This window comes from Cnephaeus nilssonii (genome assembly GCF_951640355.1).
Source record: "Cnephaeus nilssonii genome assembly, chromosome: X".
Taxonomy (NCBI): domain Eukaryota; kingdom Metazoa; phylum Chordata; class Mammalia; order Chiroptera; family Vespertilionidae; genus Cnephaeus; species Cnephaeus nilssonii.
This window is the reverse complement of record NC_137071.1, coordinates 118,876,413-118,889,350: the sequence shown is the minus strand read 5'-3', so window position 1 is coordinate 118,889,350 and position 12,938 is coordinate 118,876,413.

Sequence of the window (12,938 nt, the reverse complement as noted above, 5' to 3'; positions counted from 1 at the left end):
ATGAGAGCTTTGGGCTTTTCATTTATGGTTTTGTTTTTTTTTTAATCATGTTAAGGAAGTTCCCTTCTATTCTTAATTTCAAGAGTGTTTATATCATGAAATGGTGTTGTATTTTGTCAAATTCTTCTGAAGCGATTGAAGTGATCCTGTGTGTTTTTCCTTTAATTCTATTAATATGGTGTGTTATATTGATTACTTTTTGAATGTTGAACAACCCTTTCAATGCTGGGATAATTCCCCCTTAGTTATGGTGTATAATATTTTTAATATGCTGTTTATTTCAGTTTATTAGTATTTTATTGAGGATTTTGTGTCTATATTTTTAAAAATATATTATTTTATAGTTTTTTATAGTGTCTTTGTCTGGATTCAATGTTATATAAATGCTGCCTGGCCTCCTAAAATGAGTTAGAAAGTGTTCCTATTCAAATATTTGGAAGAATTTGAGAACGACTGGTGTAATATTTCTTTAATCATTTGGTAGAATTTACCAGTGAATTCAGATTTTTCTGAGCTTTTCTTTTGGTGAGACTTTTGATTACTGATTTAATTTCCTAGGGAGATTAAGATTTTTTATTTCTTCTCAAGTCAATGTTGGTAGTTTGTTTATCTAGAAATTTGTCTGTTTCTCTAGGTTATGGAATTAATTGACATATAACTGCTCATAGTATTGTTTTATAAAATTTTTATTTTTGTAAGGTTGGTGGAAAGGTTCTTGTATTTCTGATCTTAGTTGTCTGTATCTTCTCTCTTTTTTAAATTAAATTTATTGGCGTGACATTGGTTAATAAAATTATATAGTTTTTAAGTATGCAATTCTATGATATATCATCTGTATATTGCATTGTGTGTCCACCACCCAAAGTCAAGTCTCCTTCCATAACCATATATGTGACCCCATTTATCCTTTAGGTCAATCTATCTAAAGGTTTGTCAATTGTTGACTTTTTCAAAGAATCAGCTTTTGGTTTTATTGGTCCTATTGTTTTTCTGTTTTCTATATATATTTTCTCTGCTCTAAAGTTTATTTCCTTTCCACTCCTAGTCTTGGGTTTAGTTTGCTATTTTTTATTTTTCCTTAAGGTATGAAATTAGATTATCGACTTGAGATCTTTCCTCTTTTTTTAATGTAGGCATTTACAGCTATAAATTTCCCTGAGTTATTGTTTTTAATGCATCCCATAAATTTTTGTATGGTGTACATTTTCATTCATTTAGAAATATTTTCTAATTTACGTTGTGATTTCTTATTTGACCCATTGGTGAAGAGTGTACTTTTAATTATTTTAGTTTTTCATTTGTTATTGCTTCCTAGTTTCATTCTATTGTGATCAGAAAATATATTTTGTATAATTTAAGTATTTTAAAATTTATTTGAGAATTGTTTTGTGGCCTAACATATTGTCTGTACTGGAAAAATATTCCATGTACACTTGTAAAGAATGTGTATTCTGCTCTTGCTGATGAAGTATTTTTTATATTACTGTTATCTCTAGTTGTTTAATAGTTTTGTTCAAATCTATGTTTTTATTGATCTTCTAATTGTTCCATCCACTATTGAAAGTGGAACATTGAATGTCAAACTATGATTATAGAATTGCCTATTTCTCCCTTTGTGTGTTTACTTTATATTTTTAGGTGCATATATGTTTATAATTATCATATTTTCTGGATATATTATTCTTTTATTGTTATTTTATATTCTTCTTTGTGTCTTGTAACAATTTTGTCTGAGTTTTATAGACACCCCTGTTCTCTTAATTAGTATTTGCTACATTTTCCCATCCTTTCCCTTTCAACTTATTTGTGTCTTTGAATCTAACGTGAGTCTCATATTTTTATGTCATTTGTGCCACTCTACTTTTAACTGGAGAGTTTATCTAGTTACTTTTAAAGTATTACTGGTATGCAAGGACTTCTGCCATTTTGCTAGTTATTTTCTATAATGTCATATGCATCTACTTTGTTCCTCTATTACTCAATTACTGACATATTTTGTGTTTAATTGACACCCCCCTGTAGAGAGCCCCTGGGAAGGCACATGGGCATTTCTTTAAATTGTCAGCTGAATCCAGGGCCATAGGCAAAGCCACTTCTGCCAAAAGGCAGAAGTGTTGTCAGCTTGACCTTCATTTCTACCCAGGTGCCAGGGAGTGGGTTTTATTATGTAAATCCAGCCAAGGACCAGGAATGAATATGACTCAGGCCCACCCAAGAATGCAAATAATCTCCTTTGTCTTGACTTTTAGTAAAACTTCCTGTTTTTCTTGCTGTATAAAATAAACATGCTGTATTGGCTCTGAGTCACTGTTCCTGTTCCTGTCCATGTCAGAGGACAGTGGTCCCACCCGGCCCCAGCTTTTTCCTTATATCTCTTTGTCTGTCTCTTTCTTTCCTTTTCTCAATCCCCAGCTGCCCCTACTCAAGAACTGGACCGCTCTCTAGCCACGCTGGATGCAGAAAAGAGAGAAATATTTATACCCCCCCTCTTCAAGCTTTGAGGGTGTGTATGCAGCAGGGTAAGTTAAAATGCCACAGAGCTCTCTTACCAGGTTTTAGTAACCTTCATATTGAAGTTGTTAACATAAAAAAACCATTGAAACCTGTAAAGAATTTTTGTGAGTTTATTTGAGCCAAACTGTCGACATATGCCGGGAAGCAGAACCTCAACGAATTGAGATAATGCTCCAGAGAATGGTGGGTTACATTTGTATTTATACATTGCCATCAAAGGAGGGACATAGGTGGGTTACATGAAATTCATTGGTGATAGATTAAGGAGGTGGGATAAAGCAAAGCTGGGAAAACCCCTGGGATTGGATAAAAAGGGAAATGATGGACAAATACTTAGGTGGGTGCAGGAACAATTAACATGATAATGGTATCTGTCCTGGTGCCCACCACATTTGGTTGTGCCCCAGGGGCTCCAGAAAAAGGGAAGTTACAAGTGACCCAGACATTTCAAGGGTATGTTATTGTTGTGATGTAACCCCCATCTTACAAAGGACGCATCAAAAAAGTCGAATTATGGTGTCATTTATTAAGAGCCAGCAGCATACGAGGAATCAAAAGTGCTCCAGACCTCGCAGCATCGAATAGCTTGCCACGCCTGGCTTATATTGGCAGAAAATCACAAAAGTATTGATTACATCTTTTGGTCTGGAATGAGGAACCTGTTTCATGAAAAAGCATTTTCACAGAAGCAGAATCTGAGCAACTTAGTTATCTACGAATCACTGAATCAATGTAAACACATTATCATTATCTGGGACCACCTGGACAATTTAGAATAATTGTGCTGTCCAGACTCTGGGATCACTGAGTCAACAGGAATGCACTATCTGTAACTACTGAGACAATATAAGACAATTGATCTGTCTTGGTTCCCAGGAATGTGCTTCGATGACCAGTGAGATCACAATCAATAGGACATTCAAACCATCATCAATGGAGTATTGGGATAGCATACATAAGTTCAGAAAATCAAAATAACTTTCTATTGTTTTAGCAAACAAATAAGTACAGAACCCAAACAGCAAGGTTAAAATATTAAACAGCAATTTTTACCCAAGTATGGTTGCTACCATACTTCATTATCATAGATGCAAAAAGACAGATATGCTCAGTTAAGGTAAAGGTTGACCTTGTCAGTGAAGATACTGGCCTAGGATGTAACTACCTACCATAACTGCTTTTAGTTAAAGTTTAATTTCAGACCATCCTTTGTGGTTACTTTAGGTCTCTGAGTTTGCAAGACTGCCATGCAGGCCTCCCCTGAGATTGTCCGTCAGCATGTGGCCCCTTTCATCCACACATCCCCCTTTTGGTCAGAAATCAATCCAAAGGATGCATTGATGACCAACCTTTTGGTTGGATAATGGAGTCCCACGGTGCTAGGGAGGCTCATTCCTAGGATGTCTCAGTGTCAGCACATCTTGCTGAACAGGTGGTGGACCACTGGGGATGGGGCAAGACCATAACCTTAGATGGCATTTAAGGTCAAATTATTATTATTCAAAAAGGGCAGGTAAACGGGAGGCAGTCAGATCCTGTATGTCCTTGTCAAAAAGTATTCTAGATCATTTCTAATTTTTGATCCACCATGATCCGAGTCTTTTTGCTGTTAGTCTAGTTTGTTTTTCTGCCCTCACCCTAGTTTGTTTTTCTGCATCTAGCATAACATTTACATACTAGGAACAAAAGTAACAATACTAAACCAATAACATTGATTAGGAACAGAAAATGTCTAATACTAGACGAGGAAATATCTGAGGGGAACAAGCATCCCAGCCAACTGAAAAACCCTTTACATGTATTATAATAATTTTTTATTAAGCTAATTATATGTTTTCCTCCTTCATCCACTGTCAGTTGTACTTTATGATATGTTTGGCCAGACAAATTAAGACTCTCTACTATTTCATTATGTAGAAGCTCTAATTTTCTTCTGGCCAGTTAGTTTCCATAGAAATGACATCATGTGGAGGAGTTCAATTTCCCAATACATTGGTTTTTCAGTATCAATAGTATCACAGATTTTATGAACATCAGGCAAAGTCATTCTGCCTATAATTTCAGTATCACACCATATTCTAGTATTATTTAATGTAAACTTGGTGATATTACAGTAAAAATTGCTTAGTATAACAGAAGAATTTTTTAACCCTTCCCAGCAAAAAAAAAACACACAAAAAAAACAAACAAAAAAACCCCGCCCATTTCCCATATACCATATATTGTTATTCATTGGGGTAGATACAATAGGCCAGGACTGGGTGAATTCAGTATTCCATATGGATTGATTGGGGGCATAACCATTCACATTTCCGATTTTCACAATCAGATAGTGAGATGGGTTTACATTGTTTATTATTTTTTAAATATGGCCCATCTACTTCCCATTGGAGGTATTCTGATATTATTGAGGATGGTGCTTATGCCAGCCAGTTGAACTACTGGGAATTTAAGCTCAGGATTTAACTGGCACCTGGGCTTTTAAAACACAATGTCGTAGATCACATTTCCCATTCAAAATTTTCCAAATTCCTGGGGAACCATATGAGTCCCATAAGTGCCTGGCCTGGCCTTCTGCAGTCATTATAGTTGGTCATTGTGTAGTTATGGCTTGGGAGCAGTTAGGGTAGACTGAGTGGACCCAAAAATGTTGAGTTTCCCATGCCATAGTTAAATGGGTGAAGTTGACCCCCAAATGAGCTAGAGTTTGAATATCCCATAGGGCTTCCTACAAGCGTCCAGGACACAAGGACGGTGGGGTAGTTATAGACATATCTACCCACCAAGTGATCCCAATAATTTCTGGAATGAGAATCCATTGATTTCTTTCTTGTTTCACAGACATCCAGCGACAAGAGCATGGCTGGTGAGTCCGAAGTCAAGATATACTATGACAGATAGGACAGGCTGCTGCAAGCCTTTGGTCATCATACCCAGGTGTTTTTCTTAGCTATTCATCACCCATCTCTATAGCTATACAATATTAATCCAGATTAGATACATATATAATTCTAACCAGTGGATTTATCAGGGAGGTATTCTTGAAGGTATTTGTGTAAAGTTGGTCCTTTATAGTAGATATAGCCAGGAAAAAATAACAACAACAATAAAGCTTATATTGATAGTAGGAAAGGACCAATGTGTGGCTAACAAAGCATTAATTTCACTATCATACCTGATAATCAGAACATCATTTGTAGTAGGTAAGAAAGATTAGCAGGCAACCAAGTTAAAGTTTTCATATCTAATAAGGGAGGAGGTCTGGGGAGGCAGATATTGTTTCCACTAGGAAACCCTAAGGAGGATAATAATAATATGAAAATAATTTTATGTACATTCAATCAATATCAATCAGATGACATGAAAACAAGGTTCAAACAATATCAGTTTGTGAGCATACAGGCCTTGTTGACATCATCTTGGGATAGCTGTCTGCCTCCGTGGTCAGCGACTTCTCGTCCTCGAAAAGTCTTTGATCTCTGCTGTAGATGGATATGGGTGTCAGAGATGGGAGTATATGTCCATTCACAGTCAGGTGCCTTTTTAAAATGAGAAATTTTAATCCATGAGATAACTCCTTTAAGTTTAGCTGCACATGGGTTAGTTAGTAATACCTGGTAAGGTCCCTTTCAATGAGTTTGGAGAGTCTTTTATTTGGTGTCTTTTCCAACACACCAAATCTCCTGGTTGTAAGCCATGATCTTTGAAAACTTCGTCTCCCGGGAGCGCACTTTGAAATGAATCTGTTACCAATTTGTTAGTTCCTATAATGCAGAATGTCTGCTCTTTACTTTTCCTTATATTTAGGAAACAAAAGATTTAAAAGTCAACAATATTTTAAATAGTCATAGGAATAATTATCGTCAATTCATTTAGTCCCATAGTTATTTTTGTTTATCATGATTATTTGCCAGTAGTTTTTGAATTCAGTTATTCCTTGAAGTTCTATAAATCTTCATCCAGTTAAAAAATATGACTTGCTTAGAAACCTGCAATTTAGAATAAGTCAGAGTCCTTTTCATGGATTTTTCTAGACATATAATATATCTACAAATGCATCAGAATAAAGCTGTTCATGAATGACAAAAATTTTAAAAGTGGCATGGTTATAGATTTGATAAAAGAAACTTTGCTTTTCTATAAAATATATCATTCCAAGACAACAACTTCTTGGTAAGTAATAATCCCTGTAAAATGACATAGAGAATAATATAAAATTTGTATACCTTTAGATTCAATTATAATTTCAGCATATAAAGAATAATACTTAAGATTTTAAAATGAGGCACATGGCTTTTTTCAAGCAGTGTATTGAGCATTGAAAATAATTCATAAACTCCCAATATGTGAAACGCAAATACCCAGAGTATCACTGGCAGAAACCCCCACAGAGAATCATGACTCTTGGCTTGCCTGGTGTCCCTGACTGGACACATGCTACCCCCCTGAAAGTTTCCTGTTTGAACTTGGCTCTGAATCTTTGCATGTTCTGTTCTGAAGCAGAGTGCCTTAACAATGCACGTGAACTGTCCCTTGCTCTTGATTGGAGCTCAGGTGCACGGTCTTTCCCAATTGGCTAATTCAAAGGGAAGGGTTGGCCTTTGCTGTTTCAAGATGGCAGCCCCCAGTGGAGCAGCAAGCCATGTGGCCAACATGGAGGATGCCAAGTCACACAGTCCAAAATGGAGACTGTCTAAACTATTCTTTGACAGAAAAGATTGTTTATTCTCACAATAAACAAGGAAAGAGCAAACCAAAATCCCTAAAAGATAGAAAGCCAAAACTACACTGCAGACAGCCAGAAATCTCACTAGCTGTTTCTGGTGGCTAAACCCTGAGAGGGAGAGCAAGAAGAGCCCCCAAGATTAAGAATTCTCGACTGCTGCTAGAACATTCTTGCAATCTCTCTCACGCTTTCAACCCCACCACACATAACTAGGCTTCCCCTAAGCGGGACTTGCCTCTATTTTAAATAAATTAAATAACAACAAAGAGACACACAAACATCAACACTCTTATATAGGTGCTCAGAACACACTAAAAGTTTACACGAGAGAATGTCCAGCATTAAAATTACCAAAGCAATGTCTTTTGTCCCTGGTTCAGGAACTGCCCTCTCTAGAATTTCAGTATATTCCCAATGGACTATTTAAAAAAATGGGTTGGTCTTTTCTAGTTGCCGCTACCTCCCTTTCTTTGTCTGGGGGAATCTTCTATGAAGATAAATCAGAGGCATGCTTCTGACGGGGAAAAACAGGGTATAGACATTTATTAACTTCAGAATAGTTCTGAGACAGTCTCTAAAATTTTTTATTAATTTCCATCTTATTGGAAGAAATTTTTTTCTATGCTTTTCCTTAGAAGCTTCTAATTTCCAAATCAAGATATGCTTCCCATATACTCATTCAGTTTAATTTCAGAGCTGGCATTTTCTAATTTCTGCATGCAAAATATTAACATAGGTACCCCAAACAAACTGCATTTTTGGCCATTTCTCAGTTAATATTTTCTAGTTAAATCTTCCCATTTCTGTAAAGTACTTGCAAGTAAAGGCTTCCTATCAGGAGTATTAAATGAGGGCTGGGGTTTTGGGAGCTTCTAGCCTTGGAGGCACAATTTCCCATGTTAATTTTTTTAATTTTGGATATCTGTAGTCTGAGCAAACTTTCAAGACATGTTATGTAGTAGGTCAAATGTGGCCTCAGTTTCTCTCCCGGCTGTCTAAAACCACAGGAAAGGTTTGGGGTCCAGGCAGACCAAGCCTTATGGTAGCCCCCTAGATGAGCCATTTAGTTAATTACAGTCACATTGGGGTTTCCATATGGGGCTCCTGCATTTCTGACACCTCCACAAAGATTCTTAGTCACCTAAGAACACCCCAGAATCAGACTATTAAAAAAAATGTTGCCCCTTTATCTTCAGAGCTGAATGAGTTCAGCTCATTTATACAGGGAAGGTTATTTTTTGCTCAGACTCTCAGCAATTCCAATTGAAAAGCCAAAATCAAAACCAGCCACCCATTTTTTCCTCCAGTCCTGCCTTAGCCTGGTTCTGTCAACCCTTAACCTGGGGTTCTGTCAACCCTGGTTCCACCTCAAGGATTTTAAAACACAGCTCAAATAAAGTCAGACCCTCTACCAAAGCAAGGGAAGGTCCTGAATCCAAGAGACAACTCACCCACGTTCACCCAATGGGTGGAGAACTGGTGGGCTCAATGGGCCCTTTGCTGGATCCTAGCACTCAGTCCAAGTCGAAGGGATGGTCCTGGGTGAGCCTCTTTGGAATTCTGCCACGACTACACCAAGTAATGTTAACATAAAAACCGTTGAAACCTGTAAAGAATTTTTGTGAGTTTATTTGAGCCAAACTGTCGCCATATGCCGGGAAGCAGAACCTCAACGAATTGAGATAATGCTCCAGAGAATGGTGGGTTACATTTGTATTTATACATTGCCATCAAAGGAGGGACATAGGTGGGTTACATGAAATTATTGGTGATAGATTAAGGAGGTGAGATAAAGCAAAGCTGGGAAAACCCCTGGGATTGGATAAAAAGTGAAATGATGGACACATACTTAGGTGGGTGCAGGAACAATTAACATGATAATGGTATCTGTCCTGGTGCCCACCACATTTGGTTGTGCCCCAGGGGCTCCAGAAAAAGGGAAGTTACAAGTGACCCAGACATTTCAAGGGTATATAAGTTATCATAGATGCAAACAGACAGATAGGCTCAGTTAAGGTTAAGGTTGACCTTTTCAGTGAAGATACTGGCCTAGGATGTAACTGCCCACCATAACTGCGTTTAGTTAAAGTTTAATTTCAGACCATCCTTTGTGGTTACTTTAGGTCTCTGAGTTTGCAAGACTGCCATGCAGGCCTCCCCTGAGATTGTTAGTCAGCATGTGGCCCCTTTCGTCCACAAAGTGTTTGCTTGATTGTTATAAACTTTGACTGTTTTCTGAAGTTCTGATAAAGTTGATTCTGATAGTTTTTTTTTTTTGGTGGTTTTATGGAGAGATGGGCCCTTGGGGTCCCCTACTCCATTATTTTTACTGATATTACCCCAACTGTGTATTATTATCAATATAGTATTAATTAAAATGAGTAAAAACAAGTCATAAGCGGTCTCAAAGTGAGCTAATTCTATCTGGGCATGTGCCACATTATACATTGCCACAGAGTAATAGTCAATATAGAGGAAGCACTAAAAATCAAGTAACCTGCTAGTGAAAGGCTTTTTTACTGTATTAAATTATCCTTGTAGTCATCTAGAAGAGTTCTGAGTACAGGTCAATGTTGGATAAGTCATCTGTATTTTTATTTCAGATTATTAGTACATACATTTATTTTGTGATGTCTTGCTTTCCAGAAAGCTGTCCCCGAGTAGCCAAAAGCCATCTGACCACTTATCCTCATTTCACCAACAGATGTTACCAGGCTGTAAGACCACTTTCCATACTTCCCATGATGTCAGTCTATTTGGTTTTATCTGTAGCAAAATTCTCTTTCCCTTCCACCTTTTCCTATGGATTATTGCTTTATAAGGTATGCTATCTGTTTCCTTAGTGAGATTAATGACAATGCCAAAACACTTATTTTGGGCTTGGACACTGTTTTCTGTCCTCTCCCAATACATCATTCCAATTAGAGTTCTCTCTTACAGAATCTCTATTGGCTCTTTTTTTATGTTGGTAGAAATTCCATTTTTGTATTTCCTCTTAGCCCAGGTAATTATATAATGTGCAAAACTGATACCCAGAGATGATCAATGAAAATGTTCTATCTTGGTGTAGGGCTATTGACTTGTGCAAGGTCTTGGTAGAAAAGCTGAATAAATAGCAGTGATTTTAGATATTCTATCATTTGCCCCTATAAGTATGCTTTTATTTCCCAGACTGTATGTCCTGACATTTAGGTACCAGGATCACTTTGGTGAATGAGTCAGGTGGACTTTCAGTGTCAGTTTATTCCCTCATAGACCTTCGATAAGAGCTAATGTTTAGCATGTCCTTCCTTGTTATTGATTTCTTTGATTTATTGGAAAATTTGGCTAAGAACATTTGATTTAACCTTAATGGAAAGAAGATAAATTGGATATAGCCTCTGATGAGTGTGTGTGTGTGTGTGTGTGTGTGTGTGTGTGTGTGTGTGAGAGAGAGAGAGAGAGAGAGAGAGAGAGAGAGAGAGAGAGAGAGAGACAGAGAGAATTGGAGGGGAGAGATTTGTTTTTTTTGGTGCCTTTAATGCAGAAATGATTTGAAAGTTTTTCATGAAAAAGTAATAGGGAAAAAAGAGAGAAATGAAGACTCAGGTAGCCATTATTAAGGACATGGAGTTTGTTTCAGTATAGAAATTATGCTAATATTTGCTATGAAGATTGATGAAGAAACTAACAGAATGTTCTATTTTTTATTTTTTTTTATTAATGTGGCTGGTGACATTCCTTTCTTGTAATTCATTTCAATGCCTTGTAACTCGGGATGTAGCTTCTGACCTCTTGTTACTCCTGCTATCTATGGAAGACAAATGGATATCAGCAATAGTACTGTTTTCTGTGCTTTTAGCCAAAGGGCTGAAGAGTTGATAGACCAATCTTCCACACTGTGGCACTTTGCCTGAGGAAAATTTAACAATTATATGAATAATAAAAATAGTAATTGCTACTAGTTATCAAGATATATCAGATGACAGTTACATTTTATATATTACTAGAGGCCCAGTGCATGAATTCATGCACCACTGGGGTCCCTCAACCTGGCCTGTGGGATTGGGCTGAAACCGGCTCTCCAACATCCCCAGAGGGGTCCTGGATTGAGAGAGGGTGCAGGCTAGGCCGAGGGACCCCACTGGTGCATGATTGGGGCTGGGGAGGGATGTGGGAGGTTGGCCAGCCGGGGAGGGATAGCAGGAGGGCTCCAGGGCATGTCGGGTCCATCTGGCTCAGTCCCAATCGGCCGGACCCCAGCAGCAAGCTAACCTACCAGTCACAGCGTCTGCCCCCTGGTGGTCAGTGCACATCATAGCGACTGGTTGACTGGTCAACTGTCTCCCCGCTTGTGGTCAGTGCATGTCATAGTGAGTGGTTGAGCGGCTTTAGCATATCATTAGCATATTACACTTTGATTGACTGAATGGCTGACCAGTTAACCAGACACTTAGCATATTAGGCTTTTATTATACTAGAGGCTTGGTGCATGAAAATTCATGCACTAGAGGGGGGTCCCTCAGCCTGGCCTGCCCCCTCTCACAATCCAGGAGCCCTCAGGGGCTAGAAGAGACCCAGTGATCCGGGGAAGGTGATGCCCCATCACACCTCTGCTGCTACCACTGCCGGCAGTGCAAGCCTTGGCCGGCCCTGGTTACCTGAGCCTTGGGAAGCCCTGGGCAGCTGGGCAGCTGCCATCTGAGGCTTGCCTGCGTCTCGGGCATTAGCATGGCAACTGCCATCTGAGGTTTGCCTGTGCCTCAGGCTGTCCCTGGGTGGCTGGGCAGCCACCATCCAGGGCTTTCCTGTGCCTTGGGCCAGCCCTGGGTGGCTGGGAAGCCACCATCCAAGGCTTGCCTGTGCCTTGGGCTGGCCCTGGGCGGCTGGGGGACTGAGGGGACTGGGGGACATTGGAGGCAGGCGTGTAGAGCAGCTGGGCCTGCCAGGGGGGCAGGCCCGGCCTTACCGTGCACCTGCTGCCCTGGCAGGGCTGAGGGGACTGGGCGCTGCCATATTTGAGGGTGGGACAGTCAATTAGCATATTCCCTCCTTATTGGCTGTGGGTACCGCCATATTCGAGGGCAGGGCAGTCAATTAGCATATTCCTTCCTTATTGGCTGTGGGTGCCGCCATCTTTGTGTGGGCATGTGGGTCAATTAGCATATTCCCTCTTTAATAGATAGGATAGGATTTATAAATCTTACAATATTAAAATTTTATCTCATCTTTATAAAAATGAGGAATCTGAGGGACAGAGAGGGTAGATAATTTTCCATAGGTTACACAGCAAATGGTTCAAGCCCAGGTTTCCCTGAATGAAAAGCATTATTTTTCTCTTTGCACTGTACCTCAGTGCTTTTTAACCCTTTGCACTCACTTGCTTTTTTCTTGATTCCTTTATTCTAATGCTAACCGTGTTGAGTCACACTCAACATCCGAGTGCAAAAGGTTAAGGATTTTAGTTTGTTATTGGTACCACATTAGCTTCCTTTTCTTTTCCTTGTCTTCAGATAGCTATCATTTGAATATCTGCTATATGTCAGGCACTATGCTTACTATATATTATCATTAAGGCTCACAGTAACCTTGCAAGGTAAATATTAGTATCCTCATTTTACAAATGAGATGATGTTCCATCAATATGCTATGCTACCTTTCCTTGCTCTGTTTAAGAGTTGCTTCTTGCCCCTTTTCATGCTTTGGCCCTTCTTTCTCC